The sequence below is a fragment of the Triticum urartu genome, chromosome 3 (genome assembly GCF_003073215.2).
Source record: "Triticum urartu cultivar G1812 chromosome 3, Tu2.1, whole genome shotgun sequence".
NCBI lineage: Eukaryota > Viridiplantae > Streptophyta > Magnoliopsida > Poales > Poaceae > Triticum > Triticum urartu.
Window position 1 is genome coordinate 721928893 of NC_053024.1, and position 25890 is coordinate 721954782.

General features: G+C 46.2%; 1 pseudogene; it reads right to left on the bottom strand.

The window, feature by feature from the left end:
* Positions 1–889: 889 nt before the first annotated feature.
* On the bottom strand, positions 890–24208 carry LOC125547310 (annotated as a pseudogene).
* Between the last annotated feature and the right edge of the window lie 1682 nt (positions 24209–25890).

Sequence of the window (25890 nt, forward strand, 5' to 3'; positions counted from 1 at the left end):
TTAGTGAACTTCCCAGCCGCAAGCAGATCTTTCCTCACCCAGAAGGTAGCGGGGAAAGGGTTAGGGAGGAAAGGGTTAGGGTTACTGCGGCGGCGGGGAGGAGAGGGGATCGACCACAACTGGCCATAATGCTCCTCAATATATTATAGGTCATTGCTAGGCTGGGAAGGCGCACTCTCAGAATTCGTTTTCCTCACAACCACACATCCACGGATGGAGGGTTTGCAAATCTTCAGCGCAGGAGTGGGGCCTCTCTGCTTTTGACCACCTTTTCCAGAAGCACATGCTCCCAACTTTTCCCCTCTTTTCGAATTTAAACTAGATTAGGCAATTCTACCGCCATCGACCTCACATGAGCGAACATTACCCTCGACCACCACCTGAATTGCTGTTGACAAATTACCCTGAGGGAGAACCCTCAATTCCGCTACCTCTTGATTTTTTCCTACTAAACTGACAACAGAAGGGGAGATCCCCACACATGGGACACTAGAACTATGGACTTCAACCGAATCAAGTTTTCCTGTCGAAACACATCTGTGCCGCGCACAAAATGCACACAACAATCTCATAGAATGAACAGAAAGGATGCCTGGAATCATACCTTGGTCGCCAGGCCAAGGTGGGGGCTCGATGTCGCGCCGGCCGCCCACACACGGTCGGTGTAGGCCTCCAGGACGCCTACCTCCACCGTGCACCCCACGACCAGTAGCATCGACGGGCGCTACTGTCGGTGAGGAGGCATGGCCCCGGGTGGAAGCATCCCGGAGGGGATCCTGGATATCGCCTCCATGCGTGGCCTTGCGATGTCGATGCGAGGATGATTGGATCTGAATTCCCTCCATCGCGCCGCCTGCGTCGGATCTGGCGAGTTCGCTTCCTGGATCGCTCAGAAGAGAAACTCCACATCCGATGCACCATCGTCGCTGGTGAACCTCGCGTATTCGTCGCACCTGGCGTACTGCAGGATGCTCTCGAAGATCTCCACCCACATCGAGCGGTCGGGGAATCTCTCCCGCACCACACGCTCCATCTCCTGGTAAGCCTCCGGTGAATTCGCATCACTGGAGGCGGCGAAAGCCGCAGCGGTGCCGCCACCCGCATCGCCAGCAGGACGCGTCGGATCGGAGCACCCCGACGGCGAGGCGCGGTCATCCAGTCCAGAGGCGAAAGGGAAAGTGGGGGGAGGCGCGGTAATGGCGGTGGGGATGGAGGTAGGTGGGAGAGGGAGAGAGGTAGGTGGGGGAGGGGGGAGGGGGAAAATCGCCTCATGAGAATGAATCCCGAGGAGAGTATCCTTCTTAGCAGAATCTCGTAGTGTTGCACCCAGCTTCAGACAGATGTTATATAGGGTCGAAAAAATATCTTACATTTTGAGACAGAGGGAGTACATTGCAGCCTGATATGCAAAATTGCCAAGATTCGTGTTCTCCCATAGTGTTCTTTCTTTTGGGAAGGGTATGCGATAATTCGACAACTGGGAGCATTTTTCTGGAGCACCTTGTAAAGTTATTCTTGTTTCCCCTCCTTTCAACAAAGCATCTATATCTCTATATCTCTAGTACCAAATGAAAATGTGCTGCTGTAACTCTCTTTCTCGCCACATGGTTCTTCTTAACAGTTCAGCTGACAAGTAATTAAGAGAAACTCGTAACAAACTTACTGTCATAAATATTAATCTTAACAAGCAGAGTACTAGTTGACTTGTTTACACGGTATTCGGTTGATAGCTCGGATAGGTGAGACTAAGCATATATAAGCATGCGTTCTTTAAGAGTGTACCTAAAATATTAGACAGCTGGTTAGCTTATAGTAAGCCAAAAGTACTAGATTTGGCAACACAAGCCTACTACTTCAATTTTCAGTGAAAGAAAATAACATGCATTACACACAGCTCTCGTATGTGGTCAAGAAACAGCAGATAACCACGATGGGATATATGCAGCGCATTTATCACTGGCCACTAAACTACATAATTAATCTTAGAATATCAATGGCAGTTCATATGTTTCCAAGGGCGGTCCTTGGTGTCCTTTCTGTCACTGCGTGTTGTTGTTCACTTTCGGCCACGTCATGCTTTTATTTCTATTTTTATTTTTTTGAGGAAGTTTCACTTTTTCTAGTTTGGCTATTGTGCATTCTCGATATCTTGACTAGCTCTTGATATCGTATTAGTGGAGAGGTCGACTGTAATTGGTATCTTATTGATAGTGATATATTCTCTTTATTTCAAAAAAGATAGATAGATGCTACAATCCACAATCGCTCGCACCAAACAAGACAACAAATTATAAAATTATTCTTTAAGAAGCATAAGAAAATACATATGCTATGTCACAGTCAACTTGAAGTAACTTTCAACAACACATATGCTATGTCACAATCAACCTGAAGTAAAATTCAATTGTTCACATTTGATTTCACAAAAATTGTAATTTTCCATGTTAAGGCTGAATATAGATAATGGGAACCAGGGACTCAAATATAATTTCATAGCAAAGGAATATACACACAAAGCACATATTCAAAGAGAGCATCTTAGCTCTGTGCTTCCTGATCTCTATACACCAGGATTTCAAGCCATTTAGTTTCAACAGACAAATTTACCCTAGGACGAAATTATTCACATATGTTATGTTATATGTATGTCAAAAGCAGAGGTAGTTTTAAATGTTATGGATAAATATTGCTCTGAAAACCTGGGTCCCCTATGTACTGCCTAAATGCTCGCTGTAAGCAACTCCTCGCTCCCGTTGGCCAGCACGCGAACACCGCAATATGCGTTCCAATCTCGAAGTTGTGCATTCAACCAAGAGGTACACATCACCGGATTTTTACATAAGATTAATAGGTAAGATTTGCTATTGAGAAAACTCAAAAATGTATTCAGTTTAGTGATTTTATATAACCAGTCCGACAATAAGCCAAATATTTTTGAATGAATAGAAGTGTTCATGTGTTGTGAGAAAAATTGTTCAAGTAGATCAAAAGAAAATGTTCATGTATATAGATTTTTTTCACATGTATCAAAAATATATGTTTGTGTATATCAAAAGTGTTTACATATTTTCGAACATATTCATGTACAATGAAATAAACATTCATGTATTCCAAAAAATACATGTGAAGTTCTTAAGAATCTTCTATACGAAGATGAAAGGTTTATCAATCTTTAAAAGATGTTGATGTGTTTGAGAAAAGTTAAATGGTTTCAAAAAATATCTAATAACATACACAAATAAATTCTAGTATTACCCAACAAAATGAAAAAATAATTATAAAAAATAAGAAGTAAACTAGAAAATAGGGGAATTAAAATGTTTATACATCTTAGAAAATTTGATTCATAAATTTACAAAAAGGAAACCAGGCAAAAAAAGGAAAAGAAGATCTAAAATAACTCAAAAACATAATCTAAAATAAAAAATAAAAAATAGAAATCTTTAAAATTATGAATATATAAACTAAAAGGAAAGAAAACTATAAAAAAGAATAAAAATACCAGCCGATGTAGATGGGCCAGGCCATGCACAAAACACATGTAGGCGAGCTGTATATGTCACTCACAGTGGCAACATTCCAGCATTACCTAGCTGTCCATTTTGATTCCCATGACAACGTTCCAACATAACAACTGAAGGCTGAACAAACAATTATTTGGACATGCTAGCTGTCCATGGTCCAATACCCACTTCGCGTGGTTGAACATCCTATAACTTCAAGGAAATATAGATAAATTGCAATGGCAACACTCTACTTGCTCAATTGACATATATCTTTGCGAGTCAGTTGTTTAATCCTTCAAGGAATAGTTCAATACAATTAATATAGCAATGCATACACGAGACATTTGCAGGAATACAAAAAAAATACATTATGTCCATAAATTTCTATTTTCTTACAAAAGTATTTTTTATGAAAAACTTCAAAAATTTCACAATAAAATTAATGAATTGTTTCAGAAATTGAAATGCAAGTCATGAGGACTAAAATTATTGAAATGCTTCTAAAAACAATGTATGTGTCAAATGCCGGTGTAATGATTTTGAAATTGATTGGCATACAAAAGAAATAGTGGAAATGTGTGTAATAATTTCTGAATTGTAAATAGTGGAAATGTGTGTAACTTTTTCAAAAAATTCAACTGTGTGTGGTAATATGACTCAAATTAGTGAAATATGTATACAAAATTGAAATAACTCAAATGAAAGAATTCAAAAAATAAAAAACGAAAATAGTGTGAAATGGATGTGGAGTGCTTGTGAAATTGCTTGAAATATGAATGAAATTGTCGAACTGGGTGTGGTAAATGATCTATAACCTGCATTTGTAACCGTTTTGAAACAAATAATGAGTCACTAAAGATAATCAAACTTCTTGAATTTGGAAAATATGAATTTTTATAATGTCACTGGAATTATTGCAATGTTTGGAAGATAATAGTACTACCAAATAAAGTACAAATAGCATATCAAATTCTTTTTCCATCATTTTTGGGAATTTATTGGCTGATACAGCACGAGCTGGATGCATGCACGCTGAACCAGCCTTGTGGCATGCATGCATGCACTGGTAGAAAACAGGGCTATGGTCCAGGCCGGGTCAGCCCATTAGTCCCGGTTCAGTCTAGAACCGGGACCAATGCCCACATTGGTCCCGGTTCGTGAGCCCAGGGGGCCGGCAGGGCCACGTGTGCCATTGGTCCCGGTTCATCTGGACCTTTTGGTCCCGGTTTGTGGGATGAACCGGGACCAATGGGCCTCGCTCCTGCCCCACCACCATTGGTCCCGGTTGGTGGCTTGAACCGGGACCAAAGGCTCCCCTTTAGTCCCGGCTCATGTCACCAACCGGGACCAATGAGGTGCCTATATATATCCCCTCGCGCAAGAGCAGAGCACAGTGCTCTGTTTTTTCTGGCCGAGGGGGAGAGGGCTTTGTGGTGCTCTAGCTCACCTCCTATGCACATGAGGTGTTCGATGGAATGCCCGAGCCACACTACTTAAGCTTTCTCCTCTCGAAACTCGACCTCCAAGCTCCATTTTCCTCGAGATTTGTCTAGATTTAGCAGTCCGTCACGCCCCGTCCCCGTCTTCACCGCCGTCGATCACCCGCGCCGATCTCATCACCGACCACCGTGGTGAGCCTCTTGTTCTTATCTTCTTTCTGAAAGGAAAAATATTCTTACTTGTATGTTTAGATAGATACTTGTATCATTTTCTTACATTTATTATTGCATCTTATCTAGTGCGATGGTTTTGGTATCCGCCCCCGTCGGCCCTCGTCCTGTCTATGATTCGGATGTGGTATGTATATTATCTTTATAACTATTGGTTCATTTATTGTTTATGAAAATTATGCCGACCAACGTGACATAGATTTTATTTATCTAGGATGTATGTGAATCGGAAATGCCAAACGACCCTATTGTCGAGAGGTTAAATTTAGTTGAAGAAGAAAACAATTTGTTGAAGGAAAAAATAAAAAAATTGAGGAGGAGAAGATGATATTGGAGTTGCATGTTGCGGATGTCATCGATGATCACAAGATCAAGATGGATGCAATGCGCTTGAAGATTAGAAAGATTAGAAAATATGCCATTCATACCGAGACTTGGTATCATTATGCCGTTGGATCAATTGTTACCTTGGTTGCGATTATGATCGCATTTGTTTTCGCATTGAAATGTTTTACATAGTTTCAATGTATGGTTTAATTAATTAGATGCTCTGGAGAGCTATATGTTGTTAGATGAGAACTATGTATGCACTTTGGTTTTAATGTGATGATGAACTTCTATTAATTTGGACACTTAATTATATATAATGCACGCAGATGAACCGGCAATGGATGTACGGTGACAGACACACCCACGAGTACATTAAGGGCGTGCATGAGTTTCTCAATGCGGTTGAGGTAAACAAGCAGAATGGTTTTATGTGTTGTCCATGCACTGAATGTGGGAATACGAGGTCTTACTCTAACCGGAAAATCCTTCACTCCCACCTGCTTTACAAGGGTTTCATGCCACACTATAATGTTTGGACGAGGCACGGAGAAATAGGGTTATGATGGAAGACGGCGAAGAAGAAGAGTACGATGACAACTATGTGCCCCCTGAATACGGTGATGCTGCAACGGGGGGAGCTGGTGAAGATCAAGAGGAACCAGACGATGTGCCCAATGATGCTGCAACGGGTGAAGCTGCTGAAGATCAAGAGGAACCAGACGATGTGCCCGATGATGATGATCTCCGCCGGGTCATTGTCGATGCAAGGACGCAATGCATTAGTCAAAAGGAGAAGCTGAAGTTCGATCGCATGTTAGAGGATCACAAAAAAAGGGTTATACCCCAATTGCGAAGATGGCAACACAAAGCTCGGTACCATACTGGAATTGCTGCAGTGGAAGGCAGAGAATGCTGTGGCTGACAAAGGATTTGAGAAGCTACTGAAAATATTGAAGAAGAAGCTTCCAAAGGATAACGAATTGCCCGGCAGTACATACCCAGCAAAGAAGGTCGTATGCCCTCTAGGATTGGAGGTGGAGAAGATACATGCATGCCCTAATGACTGCATCCTCTACCGCAGTGCATACAAGGATCTGAACGCATGCCCGGTATGCGGTGCATTTCGGTATAAGATCAGACGAGATGACCCTGGTGATGTTGACGGCGAGCCCCCCAGGAAGAGGGTTCCTGCGAAGGTGATGTGGTATGCTCCTATAATACCACGGTTGAAACGTCTGTTCAGAAACGAAGAGGATGCCAAGTTGATGCGATGGCACAGTGAGAACCGAAAGAAACATGGGAAGTTGAGAGCACCCGCTGACGGGTCGCAGTGGAGAAAAATCGAGAGAAAGTACTGGGATGAGTTTGCAAAGGACCCAAGGAATGTATGGTTTGCTTTAAGCGCGGATGGCATTAATCCTTTCGGGGAGCAGAGCAGCAATCACAGCACCTGGCCCGTGACTCTATGTATGTATAACCTTCCTCCTTGGATGTGCATGAAGCGGAAGTTCATTCTGATGCCAGTTCTCATCCAAGGCCCTAAGCAACCCGGCAACGACATTGATGTGTACCTAAGGCCATTAGTTATTGAACTTTTACAGCTGTGGAATGGAAACGGTATACGTACGTGGGATGAGCACAGACAGGAGGAATTTAACCTTAAGGCGTTGCTGTTCGTGACCATCAACGATTGGCCCGCTCTCAGTAACCTTTCAGGACAGACAAACAAAGGATACCACACATGCACGAACTGTTTAGATGACACTGAAAGTATATACCTGGACAAATGCAGGAAGAATGTGTACCTGGGCCATCGTCAATTTCTTCCGACCAACCATCAATGTCGAAAGAAAGGCAAGCATTTCAAAGGCGAGTCAGATCACCGAAAGAAGCCCGCCATGCGCACCGGTGATCACGTGCTTGCTATGGTCAATGATTTACACTACGTAATCTTTGGAAAGGGTCCCGGTGGACTAGCTGTTCCGAATGACGCTGAGGGACACGCACCCATGTGGAAGAAGAAATCTATATTTTGGGACCTACCCTACTGGAAAGACCTAGAGGTCCGCTCCTCAATCGACGTGATGCACGTGACGAAGAACCTTTGCGTGAACCTGCTAGGCTTCTTGGGCGTGTATGGGAAGACAAAAGATACACCTGAGGCATGGGAGGACCTGCAACGTTTGCACGAAAAAGACAGCATGCCTCCGAAGCAGTATAAAGGTCCTGCCAGCTACGCTCTTACGAAAGAAGAGAAAGAAATCTTCTTTGAATGCCTGCTCAGTATGAAGGTCACGACTGGCTTCTCATCGAATATAAAGGGAATAATAAATATGCTAGAGAAAAAGTTTCAGAACCTAAAGTCTCATGACTGCCACGTGATTATGACGCAACTGCTTCCGGTTGCATTGAGGGGGCTTCTACCGGAAAACGTCCGATTAGCCATTGTGAAGCTATGTGCATTCCTCAATGCAATCTCTCAGAAGGTGATCGATCCAGAAATCGTACCAAGGCTAAGGAGTGATGTGGCGCAATGTCTTGTCAGTTTCGAGCTGGTGTTCCCACCATCCTTCTTCAATATCATGACACACGTCCTAGTTCATCTAGTCGATGAGATTGTCATCCTGGGGCCCGTATTTCTACACAATATGTTCCCCTTTGAGAGGTTCATGGGAGTCCTAAAGAAATATGTCCGTAACCGCGCTAGGCCAGAAGGAAGCATCTCCATGGGCCATCAAACAGAGGATGTTATCGGGTTTTGTGTTGACTTCATTCCTGGCCTTAACAAGATAGGTCTCCCTAAATCGCGGTATGAGGGGAGACTACCTGGAAAAGGCACTCTTGGAAGAGACTCAATAATATGCAGGGACGGATATTCTTGGTCTCAAGCACACTACACAGTTCTACAGAACTCTACCTTGGTGACCCCGTATGTCGATGAACACAAGAACAGTCTGCGCTCCAAACACCCGGAGCAGTGCGACGACTGGATTACATGTGAACACATCAGGACTTTCAGCAGTTGGTTGGAAACACGTCTCAGAGGTGACAACACTGTTTGTGATGAGTTGTACTTGTTGTCCAGGGGACCATCTTTGACTGTATTGACTTACAAAGGATACGAGATAAATGGGAATACATTTTATACGATCGCCAAGATCAAAAGAGCACCAACCAAAACAACGGTTTCCGCTTTGATGCAGCAACCGAGAGCGGAAAGGATATATATTATGGTTACATAGTGGACATATGGGAACTTGACTACGGAACTGATTTTAAGGTCCCTTTGTTTAAGTGCAAATGGGTCAATCTGTTAGGCGGCGGGGTACAGGTAGACCCACAGTACGGAATGACAACAGTGGATCTGAAAAATCTTGGGTACACTGACGAACCGTTCGTCCTAGCCAATGATGTGGCACAGGTTATCTATGTGAAGGACATGTCTACCAAACCGAGAAAAAGAAAAGATAAGGAAGCGAATACATCATATGATGAGCCAAAGCGCCACATAGTTCTTTCAGGAAAAAGGGACATCCTGGGAGTGGACGGCAAGACAGACATGTCTGAAGATTATGAAAAGTTTCATGAAATTCCTCCCTTCAATGTCAAGGCTGACCCAAGCATCCTGATAAACAATGAAGATTATCCATGGTTACGGCGTAATAAGCAAATGACACAAGCGAAGAAAAAGTGAAGACTTTCTCCCACAACTTTGTAACACACGAACATGCTATGTGGGTGAAATTATGATACCATCCCAACTTTCAACTTTTTCAGAGTTCATTTGAAATGCTTTCATGTCTTATGGTTCGGCCCTCGTAATACCATGACCGTTAGTCCCTGGCCCATGCCAACTTTCAACTTTCTAAAACTAATGGCACTAACAGAAAGTTTATAATTTTGCTCCTCGCCCCTGGCCCATGACCATTAGTCCCGGTTTGTGCCACAAACCGGGACTAAAGGGTTGGTCCTCGTTGCGGGCCGAGTTTAGTCCCACCTCGCCAACCGAAGGGGGCTCACACCGGTTTATAAGCCCTTCCCTCTGTGCCTTGTTGAGCTCCTCTCAAAGTGAAAATAGATGCCCTAATAGAGAAAAGTTTAACCTAAATTCATAGTGAATTTCTCTGAAATTCATAGAAATTTACTAGGAATTTAGGTTGAATTTTCTCTATAAGCGCATCTATTCTCATTTTTTAGTAAGTTAATCACAAACTTGTGATTCAAACAATTTTCAAAGAATTCAAATTTTAACTATTCAAATTTGAAAACTAATGGCACTAACAGAAAGTTTATAATTTTGGTGACCTAAAAGCAAAAAGAATTAAAAAATAAAGCAAAAAACAAAACAAAATAAATAATACAGAAAACAGAACAAAAAAACTGGAAAAAAATAAAAATAGCAACAATAAGTATTTTGTTGTAAGTAGAAACAAAATAAAATAAATAAAGCAACAAAGAAAACAAAAAACTAAAAAAGTGTTTTCAAATTTGAAAACTAATGGCACTAACAGAAAGTTTATAATTTTTCTAAAACTAAAAGCAAAAAGAATTAAAAAATAAAGCAAAAAACAAAAGAAAATAAATAATGCAGAAAACAAAACAAAAAAACTGGAAAAATAGGGCTCACCCCTATAATATTTGTTATGACTAACTAAAATTACCAAATTGAGTATAATGATAAAACACAGTAATATTAAATAGCAGGAAAAAGATTGACTCAAAAATCAATTTTTATAGTAAAGTTATTCATAAACTAGTGATTCACACAAATTTTAAAAAAAAATCAAATTTAAACTATTCAAATTTTAAAACTAATGGCACTAACAGAAAGTTTATAATTTTTGTGACCTAAAATAAAAAAGAAATCACTACAAAACTATAAGTATTTAGTTCTAAGTAGAAACAAAAAAAAAGTGCCACCTACTGGGCCCCCACGGCCTGAATACGACTAGAAACCCTTCCATGGGCCAGGATTCAGGCCCGCGGGAGGCCCATGTTGGGTTTCGTAGTAATTTCAAAAAATTTCCTACGCACACTCAAGATCATGTGATGCATAGCAACGAGAGGGGAGAGTGTTGTCTACGTACCAACGCAGACCGACTGCGGAAGCGATGACACAACATAGAGGAAGTAGTCGTACGTCTTCACGATCCAACCGATCAAGCACCGAAACTACGGCACCTCCGAGTTCGAGCACACGTTCAGCTCGATGACGATCCCCGGACTCCGATCCAGCAAAGTGTCGGGGAAGAGTTCCGTCAGCACGACGGCGTGGTGACGATCTTGATGATCTACAGCAGCAGGGCTTCGCCTAAACTCCGCTACAGTATTATCGAGGAATATGGTGGCAGGGGGCACCGCACACGGCTAAGGAATAGATCACGTGGATCAACTTGTGTGTCTAGAGGTGTCCCCTGCCTCCGTATATAAAGGAGTAGAGGGGGGGAGGCTGGCCGGCCATAGAGGGAGGCGCAGGAGAGTCCTACTCCCTCTGGGAGTAGGATTCCCCCTCCAATCCTAGTCCAACTAGGATTCCTCGGAGGGGAAAAGAGGAGGAGGGGGCCGGCCACCTCTCCTAGTCCTAATAGGACTAGGGGAAGGGGGGGCGCGCAGCCCATCTAGGGCAGCCCCTTCTCTTTTCCACTAAGGCCCACTATGGCCCATATAGCTCCCGGGGGGTTCCGGTAACCCTCCCGGTATTCCGGTAAAATCCCGATTTCACCCGGAACACTTCCGATATCCAAATATAGGCTTCCAATATATCAATCTTTACGTCTCGACCATTTTGAGACTCCTCGTCATGTCCATGATCTCATCCGGGACTCCGAACAACCTTCGGTACATCAAAATGCATAAACTCATAATATAACTGTCATCGTAACCTTAAGCGTGCGGACCCTACAAGTTCGAGAACAATGTAGACATGACCGAGACACGTCTCCGGTCAATAACCAATAGCGGGACCTGGATGCCCATATTGGCTCCTACATATTCTACGAAGATCTTTATCGGTCAGACCGCATAACAACATACGTTGTTCCCTTTGTCATCGGTATGTTACTTTCCCGAGATTCGATCGTCGCTATCCAATACCTAGTTCAATCTCGTTACCGGAAAGTCTCTTTACTCGTTCCGTAATACATCATCTCACAAATAACATATTAGTTGTAATGCTTGCAAGGCTTATGTGATGTGTATTACCGAGAGGGCCCAGAGATACCTCTCCGACAACCGGAGTGACAGATCCTAATCTCAAAATACGCCAACCCAACATCTACCTTTGGAGACACCTGTAATGCTCCTTTATAATCACCCAGTTACGTTGTGACGTTTGGTAGCACCCAAAGTGTTCCTCCGGCAAACGGGAGTTGCATAATCTCATAGTTATAGGAACATGTATAAGTCATGAAGAAAGCAATAGCAACATACTAAACGATCGGGTGCTAAGCTAATGGAATGGGTCATGTCAATCAGATCATTCAACAAATGATGTGATCCCGTTAATCAAATAACAACTCATTGTTCACGGTTAGGAAACATAAACATCTTTGATTAACGAGCTAGTCATGTAGAGGCATACTAGAGACACTTTGTTTGTCTATGTATTCACACATGTATCATGTTTCCGGTTAATACAATTCTAGCATGAATAATAAACATTTATCATGATTATAAGGAAATAAATAATAACTTTATTATTGCCTCTAGGGCATATTTCCTTCAGCCCAGTAGGCCCACAGGCGCAGATTGCAGTGTTAGGCCCGAAAGCCTGCTTTAGAGAGGAGCTCGGGAGGGAGGGCGCACCGCACCTTATAAACAGGTGCACCTCCCTCTCAACTAGCGAGGTGGGACTAAATATTTGGGTTCGGGGCAGCACAGGCCTTTGGTCCCAGTTGGTGGCACCAACCGGGACTAAAGGGGGCATTGGTCCCGGTTGGTGCTACGACCCGGGACTAATGCACAGGCCTTTGGTCCCAGTTGGTGGCACCAACCGGGACTAAAGGGGGGCATTAGTCCCGGGTCGTGCCACGAACCAGGACCAATGCTCTCAGTATATAAGAAAACACTTGTGAAATTTTCATTAAGTTCCTCATTCTCCCGCTGCCCCGCCGCCCTCTGCCCCGTCGCCCGTGCCCGTCGCCGCCGTCGTCGGCGCCGTCCCCGTCGCCGCGCGCCACCCCGCGTCGTCGCCGTCCGCCTCACCGCCGTCGTCGCCGCCCCCGTCGCCGTGCGCCACCCCGCGCCGTCGCCGTCCGCCTCACCGCGCCGCCCCGCTCCACCGCTGCCCCGACCTCGCCGACGCCACCGCTGCCCCGCGTCGCCCCGACGCTGTCCCTGCCCCACGCGCCACCGCCTTTGCCTCAGGCTGGCCCCGACCCCTCCCCGCGCCCGTCGTCGCTATCTTCCGCCGCCACACCGATTCCGGCCGGCGACCTCGACCCCTCCCCGCGCTGTGAGCCCCTGCCTCCTCCCCTTTCCTTATCATTGCCGTCCCCGCATGCCATCCGTAAGCGCCACCGCCAACCATCGTCGCCGTCGCTGACCATCGCGGCCTATTTTTCATTTTTTCTGTTAAGATGTATGTATGTATGTTCAATGTATATATAATGCTTTGTATATGATGTATAATACTCTTTATATGTTCATATGTAACATTTAAGAAAAAAAGTGTTGTGTTGGAGAAGAAAAGAGGAAGGAGGAAGAAGGAAAAGAAGGAAGAAGAAGGAAAAGAAGGAGCGTGTATATGCCCTTTTTTTTAGATTTTTTGTTTTTTGCATTTTCATAAAAATGTATATATGTATGTATGTTCTCTGTGTATATATATGTTCATGTATGCAAAAGATAGATTTTTAGAAAAGTTAGGATTTTTTTTCTGTTAATAGAAGAAGAAAAAGAATGAGAGGAAAAAGGAAAATAAGAAGAGGAAGAAAGGAGAAGAAGAGGAGAGGAAGAAGAGGAGAAATAAATAAGAAGAAGAAAAAAAAGAAAAAGAAGAGGAAAAGAAGAAGAGGGAGAAGAGGGAGAAGAAGAGGAAGAAGAGGGAGAAGAAGAGGAAGAAGAATAAAAAGAGGAGAAGAAAGAATAGAGGAGAAGAAGTTCTTCTCCTCTATTCTTTCTTCTCTTCTTTTTTCTTCTTCTTCTTCCTCTTATTTTTTTATCGGGAACGAGGGTCGTCGAGGGGTCGAGGGGGGGGCAGCGAACATTCATGAGAGAGGCGGGGAAGAGGGAGAAGAAGAGGAGAGGAAGAAGAGGAAAAAAAGAAGAGGAAGAAGAAGAATAAAAAGAGGAGAAGAAAGAATAGATGAGAAGAACTTCTTCTCCTCTATTCTTTCTTCTCCTCTTTTTATTCTTATTCTTCCTCTTCTTTTTTTTATCGGGAACGAGGGCATGTCGAGAGTGTCGTCGAGCGGTCGAGGGTCGGGAAACTAGGGCTTACCCGAAGAAGGAGAAGAAGAGAAGAGGAAGAAGAGGAGAAAAAAAAGAAAAGGAAAAAAAGAGGAAGAAGAAGAAAAAAAAAGAGGAGAAGAAGAAGGAATAGAGGAGAAGACTTTGTCAGTTCTTCTTCTCCTCTAGCTATTCCTTTCTTCTTCTCCTCTTTTTTCTTCTTCTTCTTCTTCTTCTTCTTCTTCTTCTTCTTCTTCTTCTTCTTCTTCTTCTTCTTCTTCTTCTTCTTCTTCTTCTTCTTAATTTTTATCGGGGGTTCGAGGGGTCGAGGATCGCCGAGGGGTCGAGAGAGGTTTCCTAGTGTCAAAGTATTGAAGAAATCCATGCCTTCATCATTAGCCGGAAGTAACCAGGGCATGTTGGTACGAAGTTCTGCAAAGTTGTTCTAGAATGGAGTCCTGGATAGAATAATCCGCCTTTTGGTACGAATTCAGCAAAGGCCTTCCAAATAGCGATATTCTGAAGGCTCTTGCTGAACTTTGTACCAAAAAGCGAATTATCCTATCTGGGACTCCGTTCCAGAACAACTTTAAAGAGCTTCGTACCATCATGCACATGTTACTTTCGCCTAATGATGAAGACATGGTTTTGTTGAATCCTTTGACACTAGGCAACCTCCCGACCCCTCGGCGATCCTCTCGAACATGAGAGGAAGAAGAGGATAAAAAAAGAAGAGGAAGAAAAAAAAGAGGAGAAGAAAGAATAGAGGAGTTCTTCTCCTCTATTCTTTCTTCTCCTCTTTTTTTTCTTCTTCTTCCTCTTTTTTTTATCGGGAACGAGGGTCGTCGAGGGACATAGATGTAGTGTCGTCGTTGTCGATATATACCCCCTCCCGATAGCTTACTATGATTAGGTAGCTAGTTCTACGTTTGGCACTAATATATCCATCTGTCATGTTTGAATAATAATTGCCATGTTGTAAATATTTGTAGAAACTATGGACACCGCCCTAGACGAAGCAAAAGAAGCGTTGTTGAGGGACATAATCGCAGAAGGAAGTGATGCCATCTCGTTGTTTCTCAACGAAACCGATGGTCTGGAAGGAGAGGGTGAACAAGCTGGCTACGGTGACCTAATGCCGGTGCAAGAAGAAGAACATGAGGACGGCTCCGGTGACCCAATGCCGGTGCAAGAAGGAGACCGTGATGACGGCTTCGGTGACCGAACCGAGTCCGGCCAGGTATATATATTAGTTAAGCCTGTGCTGACTAGCTAATTGATGCATTCATTGTTTTGGTATGTACATATATTAGTTAAGTCTTTGTTCTTTTTTCTGGCCCTCCGGATCGAGCACAACTTCGGTAAAGAGACGAGGCCCGAAGAAAAAGTTGAGCTCGGATGAAAAGTTTGAGATCATAGCAATCGCGGCCGACGGCCAACCGATTGAACGCCTCAGGACAAAGAGCGCATTTGTTGCTCAGTGCGGGGTTCTGGTTAGGGACAAGATCCCGATAAGCATCCAGCAATGGTTTAAGCCGGCTACAGAAGACCCTGAGGTGTCTTATGTCAATGATATGCAGAAAAATGATCTTTGGACTGAGCAGAAGTCAAATTTCACCCTACCGCCAGAGGATGATCCGGAGAAGCCAGTTAAAGAGCAATTAATCAAGTCTTTTGCTCTTAAGAGGATGGCAGAACTATTCAGGAGGTGGAAGAAAGAGCTGAATAAGTTTGTTGAAAATAAAGAGAAACCAGAATTCAAGGGCAGATATGAGAAGTTCAGAGATCACTGGCCCGCATTTGTGGCCCACAAGACATCGGAAAAGAGTAATAAGATGTCGGCGACAAACAAGCAAAATGCTGCGAAGAAGAAGCTTCACCATCGCACGGGGTCAGGTGGCTACCTCGTAGCCCGGCCTAAGTGGTCCAAGACTGAGAATGATCTGGTTGATAAAGGGATCGAACCAGAGACAATTAACTGGCCAGACCGTTGCCGGACTTGGTTCTTCAGGGCTGGCGGAACCTTGGACCCTGTAACAGGGAAGTGCATTTGGACGAACGATCAAATGGACATACCAGTCAGGAAGCTTAAGCAGTATATCGAAGCAGCGCAGGAAGGGACGTTCTTTCCAGACAGAGAGAACGACGAGCTCACAATGGCCCTCGGGAATCCTGAGCACCCTGGACGGACACGAGGCACACCAGGCTCCATTCCATGGAAGGTTGGGTTTCCGGACGCAGGCGGTTACAAATCCCATGAGAGGAGGAAAAAAGTGCAGCAGACCCAAATGCAGGCGCTGCAAGCAAGGGTAGACGCGATAGAGGAACGAGAAGAAAATCGCAGCAAACGTACTGCCGAAGCCTCCCCCGAAGCTACCCCGCCATCTCAGCGCAGAAGCAGCGTGGCTTCCACCGAGCTGCTTCACCCGGAGCATGCCTTGACGGCTCCTACCAGCTATCCCGTGGATGCTATCACGGAGTCTCAAAATTGCCACCTTATGACGCAATGGATGAATTTGAAGGTCAAGGCGGCTGTTGGCTCTGTTTATCCTACTGAACCCGGCGCAACTTTTCACTGCCGGCCGATTCCAGAAGGATATGCTAGGGTGATGGTGGATGAAATAACGGAGGGATTTGAGGACCTCCAGCTTGACCACCCTACCGGTGAAGGGGAGACTCGGCTGGGGTCTTCTCTGAAGACTCCATGCCTATGGCGGAAGGAGCTCATCAACCTTCCGAACTGGACGCCTCCGCCTCCTCCTCCTCCTCCGGCGAGTCAGGGCACTCCGCCTCCTCCACCGCCTCCTCCTCCGGCGAGTGACGATCAGGGCCCTCGGTCGGCTCCTTCTCCGGCGCATGGCGGCACTCCGCCTCCTTCTCCGCCTGCGCCGACGCGCCCGAGCAGCCAACCTCCTCGTTCTCCGCCTCGTCAGCAAGGGCGGAAGAGACCTGCCGCCACTCCAGCTGCTCCGACGCGTCGTAGTCCTTCTCCTCCGCCTCGTAAGCAAGTAAAGAAGACAACTGTTCCGTCTGCTCGGTCGGCGTCTAGCAGTACAACCATAGGCGGGAGGACATACAGATTCGGTCCTTCTCTGAAGACTCCAGAGAAGTTACCATACGAGAGGACCCCGGAGGAGAACGCGAAGATTGCGCGAACCGAAGTGGATGACTGGTTTCAAGGGTTGAAAGCAAAGAGACATCCACCTCCGGAGGAGAAGGTAGATCCGGTGAAAGTGAAGCGCACTCTGGCTGCCCTGGCAAAACCACCCAAGTCTCCGCCGAAAGGCAACTATGAGCGCATTATTGCAAAGACATGGGCCGAAGCGGAGCGGTCGGGAAGTACAGTCAGTGATCAAAGGCTGAAAGAACGACGAGCAGCTGGGAAACAAATTGCCCAGCTCGGCGAACAAGCGAAGCAATCGTGCCCCCCCTCAAGGTGCCTAGCGACATCGTCGATCTGAGGATGGTGCCCGGTTATGGCAATATTGACGATTACCTGCCCGACGATGTACATTATGATACCATGGAGGTGCAGATACACAGATACGAGTACGGGAAGCCTCTCGTCAAAGATGAAAAATCTTTAACAACGATGATGCGAAGATTACATGATTGGTATTTGAAAATCTGCAGAGAGTCTGGGGGGAAGAGTACTTTGTATGCGAGAGTTAAACCGGAGCAAGACCTCGTTGGAATCGAACTGTTTCCTATTCCATTTGAGGAGTTCTATCAGTTTTTCAATCAATTGGCCCTCGATAAAACAACGATCACCTGCTACTGTCTGTAAGTACTACTACTTCTGTCATTAAGTCTCTCTATATAGCTCATCTCTTTCATTGCATGTATTTATAATTATCCTCACTATATTATGCAGAATGAAGATCGCCGAATTGAAGAAAAGACAAATAGGTGATATTGGGTTCGTTAACACATATCTCATAGATGCAACTGAGGTTGAACATCGTCCCGGAGATACCGAGGCCAACTTGCTACGATCATTCAAAAAAAATGAAAACAAAGATATAATACTCTTTCCTTACAACTTCAAGTGAGTGTTACTGTCTTGTGCATATTCGGTTTCCCTTATATATTAGTCCAGGTTATAGTAATGTAATTGATGAGTTATGCATGCATGTGCAGTTTCCACTATATTCTCCTAGAGATTAGGCTTGAGCAGGGAGTAGTAACCGCCTTGGACTCTAAACGAAAAGATTCCCAGGAGTATGCAGACATGACTGAAATCATTACGCACCATATCAGCAACTTTGTTCATTTCCTGATATCAAGTAACTGTTTTCTTTGTTCGGCAGGGTTTGGAGAAAATTCACCAGAAAAGTTCCGGTACTGCCGAAGGAGCTGGAATTTAGACACCCGAAAGTAAGTACTATAGTACCATGTTCCGCGCATCTCCTAGTGATTCAAGCGCTAGTTTCATCAATACCATTTAGCATTCTTGCTTATCAGTTTGATTGACCTCTATTTCTTGTAAAGTGGTTGTGGCAGGAACAAGGGAATGATTTCTGTGGATACTACGTCTGCGAGTCCATCCGCCACACGACCTGTGAGCGGGGCGGGTACTCTGACGAACAATATGAAGTACGTAAATAACAACATTCACAATTTTATTTTATTACCATCATTTGTATTGAGTTTCATTCATTCATATATATATATGTATTGACCCCCTTCTTCAAATTAGATGTTTCGGAAGCGGGATGAACTCCTAGCACCAGCTCGCATGCGAGCAATTCAAGAGGAATTGGCGGCATTCTTTCTTGACCAAGTGATCGCTGAAGACGGAGAATACTATGTGGACCATGAGTCTGTATGATTATATTTGTAAGAGATAATTATTGTATATATGTAGCCGGTAGTGTCGGATAGATATACGAGAACTTGTTGTTCGACCAATCTCTCGGAGAAGGAGAGGTGGTCGATATCACTTCTCTCTGTATGCATATATGTTCATGACGATCTTCTGTTTCCTTCGTTTGCTTACTAGCTAACTAGCATGTCTAGTCCTCTCTATACGTATGTATAGTACGTAGCGTCGACCAAGCACGGACGTAAGAGAGGACACTTCTCTCTATTAATTATAGCTAGCTAACACAATATATGAAACACCTAAATTAACCCCCCAAAACCCCCAAACCCCCCCCCCCCCTTTCAAAAAAAAAACAAAAACCCCAGCCACAGAAATGCTGACGCGTGGATGCCTATTGGTCCCGGTTGATGCCACCAACCGGGACCAAAGGGTCTCCTGACTGGGCTCTGCGCACTGCCCACGTGGAGGCCCATCAGTTCCGGTTCTGAATTGAACCGGGATTAAAGGGTCGGGGCATTAGTACCGACACTTTAGTCCCGGTTCAGGAACCGGGACTAAAGGCCCTTACAAACCGGGACTATAGGCCCTTTTTCTATCAGTGATGTTTGCATGGCATTTCGAAGCCTGCAAGAAGCACGTACTGTGTGCAGCTACTACCTGCTAGTCCCCGTTCAGGGGTCAGGCCACCGGACTAGTCGCCGTTGTGGATCGATCGTCACACCAGAAGCCGGTCGGCATATCGTTCCAGTGTGGAAACAAGCTGATGATGACCCTTTGATTCTCATGCATGCATGCGGAGCCTTGATTCTCACGCGTGATCCTTGTTAGGTACTGTCTGCCATCTGTTGTGATAGAAGACAGAACATGACTTATAATGGTGCGGTTGTCCTCTCCTAACATGCTAGTTTTTTGAAAGAGAGAGCCTGAGGCCTCTCACGGTTTTGCTCTCCAGTTGGATCTACGCGACTTATAAGCATTGGGGTCTCCCCTCCTAGCTATTATGAGCGCGGTTCTACACTGAATTTATGTGTTCAGCTACTACAAATAAACCTCGACGCAAGGAAGAAGTAGGTATAGATAGATAGGATCTCTTGTTCGTTTCTCACATCGACCCTCACGTCTACTCACTCCCATGATCATCATGTCGGTCTATATATCCATGTATACATATGCACGTGTGCCTTTCTTTTGGAAAGGAGGTGGTGAAAAGTGGTGGCAGTTGCAACTTGCAACTGATTAAGAGCAGGTGCTTATATCACAAGATTCCTTACTAATCTCCTCGGCAGATGTGTCTAAGCATTCTCCTATTTTGGTTTGTCGCATCGATGCTCGCGTCTAATGCCCCCCATGATCACCAATCATGTCGCTCCTGACCTCCTGTGTATCCATGTGTTGTGTTAGCTCCTAAGTTCATCTATAGTGTATAAAACTCCTTAATATAAATTTATATTGTGCAAACATACGCTGATATCCTTAACTGCCAAGTTAAAAGATTTTCCCTCTGAAATACTTGGGTGTGCCTATTTGTTCTACTGGTTTAAAGATATCTGGTTACAATTTTTTGGAGGACAAGTTTATATTTATCCAAAAAAACCTGGTACTTGGATAGGCAATTCCCATGTCCATGGGATCCAGAACCACTATCCTTAATTCTGTGTTCATGTCTTTGTTCCTGATGAATAGCTTTGGTGAAGAAATGAGATAAACAAAGAATGAGTGGAAAACAAAACTTAAGTCTCCTGGTAAATTGGTGGTGACTTGAAACGCAGGATGGATTGTGGCAACAAGTTGTAATGGAATATGTTAGAAACAAAACTATTTGTTGGTCTTCCTACTCGGCATGTGATTATATCATCCTGATGTAAAAAAAAAGTGATTATATCGTCCTTGTATCACCCCCAAGTCTATTTTTTTTAAACGGGCCTTGTCTTCATTTCGTATCAAGCTCAACTAGTGGCCATCCGTGCCATGCATTGACGATTTGGCTTATCCTATAATGTGATCAAAACGCATCTCCGTGAGCTCGCTTAGTGATAAATTGTAGTACCACTGTACCTGTGTTGAAACAAGTTCTACTACTACAACCTGCTTCCACTTTTTCAAATAAAATGGAGATCTCGCAACTTCGCCTCTGGAATTATAATCAATCTTACCAGTGGTTTAGAAACAAAGAAACATAAGCTTCGATCAATTGAATTAACTTGTCACCGTACGATCATGGCTTGCCCTGCTCAGTTCTTATTTCGGCATGCATGATTAACAGCTACTACTACACTAGACAGATTCTAGAACCCCGAGGCTCTCGGCGGTAGCGTCGATGACGGTCTGCACGATGGACGATCGCTCGAGGCCATCGACGGTTCCGGGGTTGCGGACGGCGCAGTTGCGGCAGATCTGGCCCTGGCCGCTGGTGAGAACCTTGATCTGGCCCATCTTGACCATGGACACGCTGAACTGGTTGAATAAGTCGCGCTATCTGTGCGCGAAGTGCTCAACCATGGGCAGGGTGATGGCGTTGGTGAAGAGGTCCTGGTCGGACACAAAGAGCCCCTTCCGGTCCAACAGGTTGAGGAAGTACTTGTTGTCGAACACTTTGGGCGTGCCCACGTCCAGCGTGGTGCGGGCGACGGTGCCCTCGGCCGGGCACGTCTGCTTCAGCCTGGCCACGAGGGAAGGGTTCATGGTGGGGTCCGGCCGTTGGTAGAGCCGCTCCTTGAAGAAGGTGCAGTGCCCGACGCGGATGATGTGTGTTAGAATAAACCGTTAATGCAAGATCATAGATGACATATCGAGGCACGATATTTATTAACGAGGTTCATCGATATGACTACATTCCGAGGCATGACTATGGACACTCCTTCCTAAGATACCGCAACACCGGCCGCCCGGGCGTCGACACAAGCCATCGGCTCCCCCACGTATCTGTTGCTATCAACTCGTCATGGGTTATAACGTATGGTGCCCCTCCGTATATAAGAGGCCTAGATTACAATGTGTCTGACTCCTACACGATTCGTACCTAACCACACCAATTACAACTTCAAGTCCACGTAACCCCTTGCGTACATAATATTCGACACAAATATAATAAACTCCACCTTGACGAATATTCTCCACCACTTAGAAGTCGTCCATGCTCGAACCCCCATGTACTCCGGACTTGGGTTGTCTTCTTTGTAGCTTACTGAGAGCTACCCGACAGGTCAGACCCGCGGCCACTGTGAGACTCCACTGCTACTTGTGCAGCTCCACTCTCCATGGATCCACCTGCAATAGTGCTACCTGCAACTTGTAAAGATGTGAAGCCATCCTCTCTCCTATCATCATGGTCATCCCATCTTTCATGATTTTCATGGTCTTCTTATCCCGATCAGAACGGAATTACATACCACCATCATGAAGAACACCAAGGGAAATTATATTCATCCTTAGCCCTGGCACATGCCTGACTCTCCGAAACATCCGCTCAACTCCGTCAAACATCTTCATTTTGATGTCACCTACTCCAGCAACACAATAACATGTGTCATCGCCCACATAGGCTAAACCAAATTCACCAGACTTGTACGAAGAGAATCACTCCCTGTTGGGCGTCGCATGAAAAGAGCAAGCTGAATCCAACATCCACGCTTCAGTTTTTGTTGACCGCTTGTTTGATACTACGAGAACATGACTATCACTGTCCGAGCCATCACCATGAGTAGCCGCATTAGCACTTGCCTCACCCTTCAGTTCTGCATTCCCTCTTCATATGTCCTCAATCCTTGCACCTGTAGCACTGCACCTTTTTCTTCTTTTTCTTCTCCGCCTCTTGTCCCTTTCTGAGCCGATAACCTTTAACTGTCAACCCCAAACTTTGAGTATTCTCCCTTTCTGCAGCATTCTTTTGCTTTATCAACTCATGTCCAAGCAACGCTACAGTGACTTTCTCATTATTGATGGTTGTCTTTCCATATGTCAATGTAATGACCAAATGCTCATAGGACGGTGGCAACGAAACAACAAGAAGTAGTGCCTTATCCTCATCATCAATCTTCACACCTAGACACGCTAGATCCATGACCAACTGATTAAAGGCATTCACATGCTCCACAAGATCCGACCCTTCTTGCATCTTCAGCCCACAGAATTTTTGCTTCAAATACAGCTTATTGGTCGCTGATCCGTGTTGCGAACTGCCCTACGCGGCAATCGCATGAGCGAGAGATGCGTGTCGTTCGCTAAGTACTGGGCTGAACTTATTGCTACTGGGCTTGAGGAGATCGATCACCATTAGGGGGGGGGGGGGGGGGGGGGGGGGGGGGGGGGGGGGGGGGGGGGGGGGGGGGGGCGTGGCCCCCCTCGCCCCCCTGGCTCCGCCCGCCACAATAAAAAATATGACAAAATGCACCGCACACAACTGTTGAGAGGGCAGATATGGCCCTGGCCGCCGGTGAGAACCTTGATATGGGCCATCTTGACTATGGACACGCTAAACTGGTTGAAGAAGTCACGCTGGCTGCGCGCCAAGCGCTCGACGATGGGCCGGGTGATGGTGTTGGTGAAGAGGTCCTTGTCGGACACGAAGAGCCCCTCCCGTTTCTCCAGGTTGACGTAGTACTGGTTGTCGAACTTTGGGCGTGCCCACGTCCAGCGCGGTGCGGGCGACGGTGCCCTCCGCCGGGCACGTCTGCTTCAGGCTGGCGACGAGGGAAGGGTTCATGGTGGGGTCCGGCCGCGGGTAGAGCCGCTTCTCGAAGGAGGTGCAGACGCCGATGGTGTGGCGGCCGGAGAGCGCGACGAGGTCGGTGGCATCGAGGTTGTGGCTAAGCTTGTGGAGCACGTTAAGGAAGGTTGTCCCGTTCGAGGACGGCCGCGGGAGGAATTCGATCACCTGGTCCCGCGTGGCGAACCAGGGGCTGTCGCGGCGGCCGAGGGGCACGCGGTAGTCGGGCCCGCCGGTGGCGACCACGGAGTCGCGAGCGGCGAGCGCCAGGATGTCGGAGCAGGACACGATGGCGCCGTGGCACTCGCGCTCCAGATGGTCCCGGATGTCGTTGATGGCCTTGAAGGCGGAAGGGCGGAGACTGAGGTTGGGCGGCGCCTGCTGCTCCCCCGGCGCCAGGAGCAGCGACGTGTCGCAGCCCTGCATGCATGCGCGGCGCGTTCATGCCTGAGATGCATGAACCGGTTAATGGATTGATGGGAGGCAAGGCAAGGTATATACCTGGACGAAGCAGTCGTGGAAGCGGAGGCGAAGGAGGCCCACGGCGAGGCCGACGTCCTTGCGGACGGCGTCCTGGACAAAGTCGCGCACGATGAACTCCGCCTTGGGGCAGCTCCGCTTGTAGAAGTCGAAGGGCGCCACCGGAGGCGGCCTCAACTTCAGCTCGTCCTGCTCTGAAGCCGCATAGGCCCCTGCCACCACCACGAGTGCTACTGCTGCCGCGAGCAGAGGAGAACGAGCCATGGATGTGCTCTCGTCTACTGTTTTGTGTATGTCAGTGTGTTGCTGTGTGTGACTCGGCTGCTCTGCTCTGCTACGTAGAGCCTTGGTTTTATAGGCGACGGCTTCTCTTTGGTTTTATAGGAGTAGGTACGAGCGTGCATGAGTGCATGACACACTAACACATGATGATGGTGGGAGTGAGAAACGAACAAGAGGTGGAGGTTCCAGATTTAGCACTTAGCAGCTGGACACAAGAATTCAGTGTCCGCACTCCACGTCTCCACCTTCGCCTTGCCACTAATAAGTTTACATATGAAGGCGAAGGGCAGCAAAAATAGGAGAATGCTTACATATGTCGAGCAGATTTAGTAAGGAATCATACCGTGCAAACGCGTACTTTTAATCAGTTGCAACTGCCGCCACTTTGCACCAGTGATAGCTACTGATCGATGCGCCAGCCAAGTACTCCTATATATGTCACTGTGTTTGTGTTACTCTGTGCTACTCAGCTGCTCTGCTCGATCTGCTACGAGTACGTGTAGGTAGTGCCTTGGTTTTATAGACGACGCTTCTCTTTGACACGCAGGTATGAGCTAGCGTACATGACACACTGGTACATGGGTGCATGGATGGACCGACATGATGATCGTGGGAGTGAGTGTGGATGTCACCAAGATGGCGTCTCTCCCTCCTCCTCCCCCTCGTTTTTGGGCGATGGCGATGAGGAGGACTCCTCCTCTGGCTCGGATGATGCTTCCCCTCTTGGCTCGGCGGTGGCGGTGCCGGCCATCAGAGCGCCGGATCGGGTTCGGAAGTTTGCTCCTGGGGGTAGGGGCAGGCCGGTGGTGTCGTCGGCTGGCTCCTCGGGGTGGCAATGCGTCGGTCGTCGTAGAAATTTTGCTTACAGGACGGACTGACAGGATGCATGCGAATTTGAGTGAGTAGTTGTGACGCGTATATTACACCAGCAAGCAGCTCCCTGGAAACACGACCTAGCCGCCCATTCGCCGTCGTCTGTCTGTTTAGTACGAGGTCCATCACGTGTCAACTTGTTTTTTCCTTTGTTGTTGTTGCTGTTGTGGAACCACATTTGTTACTCTGGTTTCAATCTGCCGCATTCTCATCACTCTGCTGAGAAAAAACCACATTGAAATAATGTATCGCCGTCATCCCCGGCATCATGCGACTAGTGATCACGAGGGTGCTGTCATCCCCGACATCTTTGGAAGGTAGCTACTCTCTGCGTGTGCAGCAACAACGCGGGAGAGATCAGGCGAGATGGCATCTCCGAAGAACAATTTGGCCAACGACCACTCATCCTCGCATGGTCAATCCGAGTCTCCTGTTGGAAAGCAATCCGAAGAAGCGGCCGTGGTATTGGCAGGGCTCGGTGGTCTAGTTCTATCGGGGAAGGAGGCGTATGGTGATCATTGATCCATCAGAGAAGGAAAAGCCAGCAAAACCCATGTGGGCCGCGATTGGCAAGGTTTTTTTTGCCTCAAGACCTCTGAATATCAACGCCCTAGACAGAGCTATGCATCGAGCTTGGGATCTTCATCAAAATGCGCACTTCATGAACTGGGTAATAACATCGGAGATGGGCCTTTGACAACATAAATGTTTCGGTTAGAGTACATGACCAACCACCGTACAAAAGGTGTGAAGCTTTAGTCAAGGTACTGGGAAACTGGCTATTCGAGTTGATGTCGACAAGGGGGGTTGGGCTCGAGGGAAATATTTCGTGGT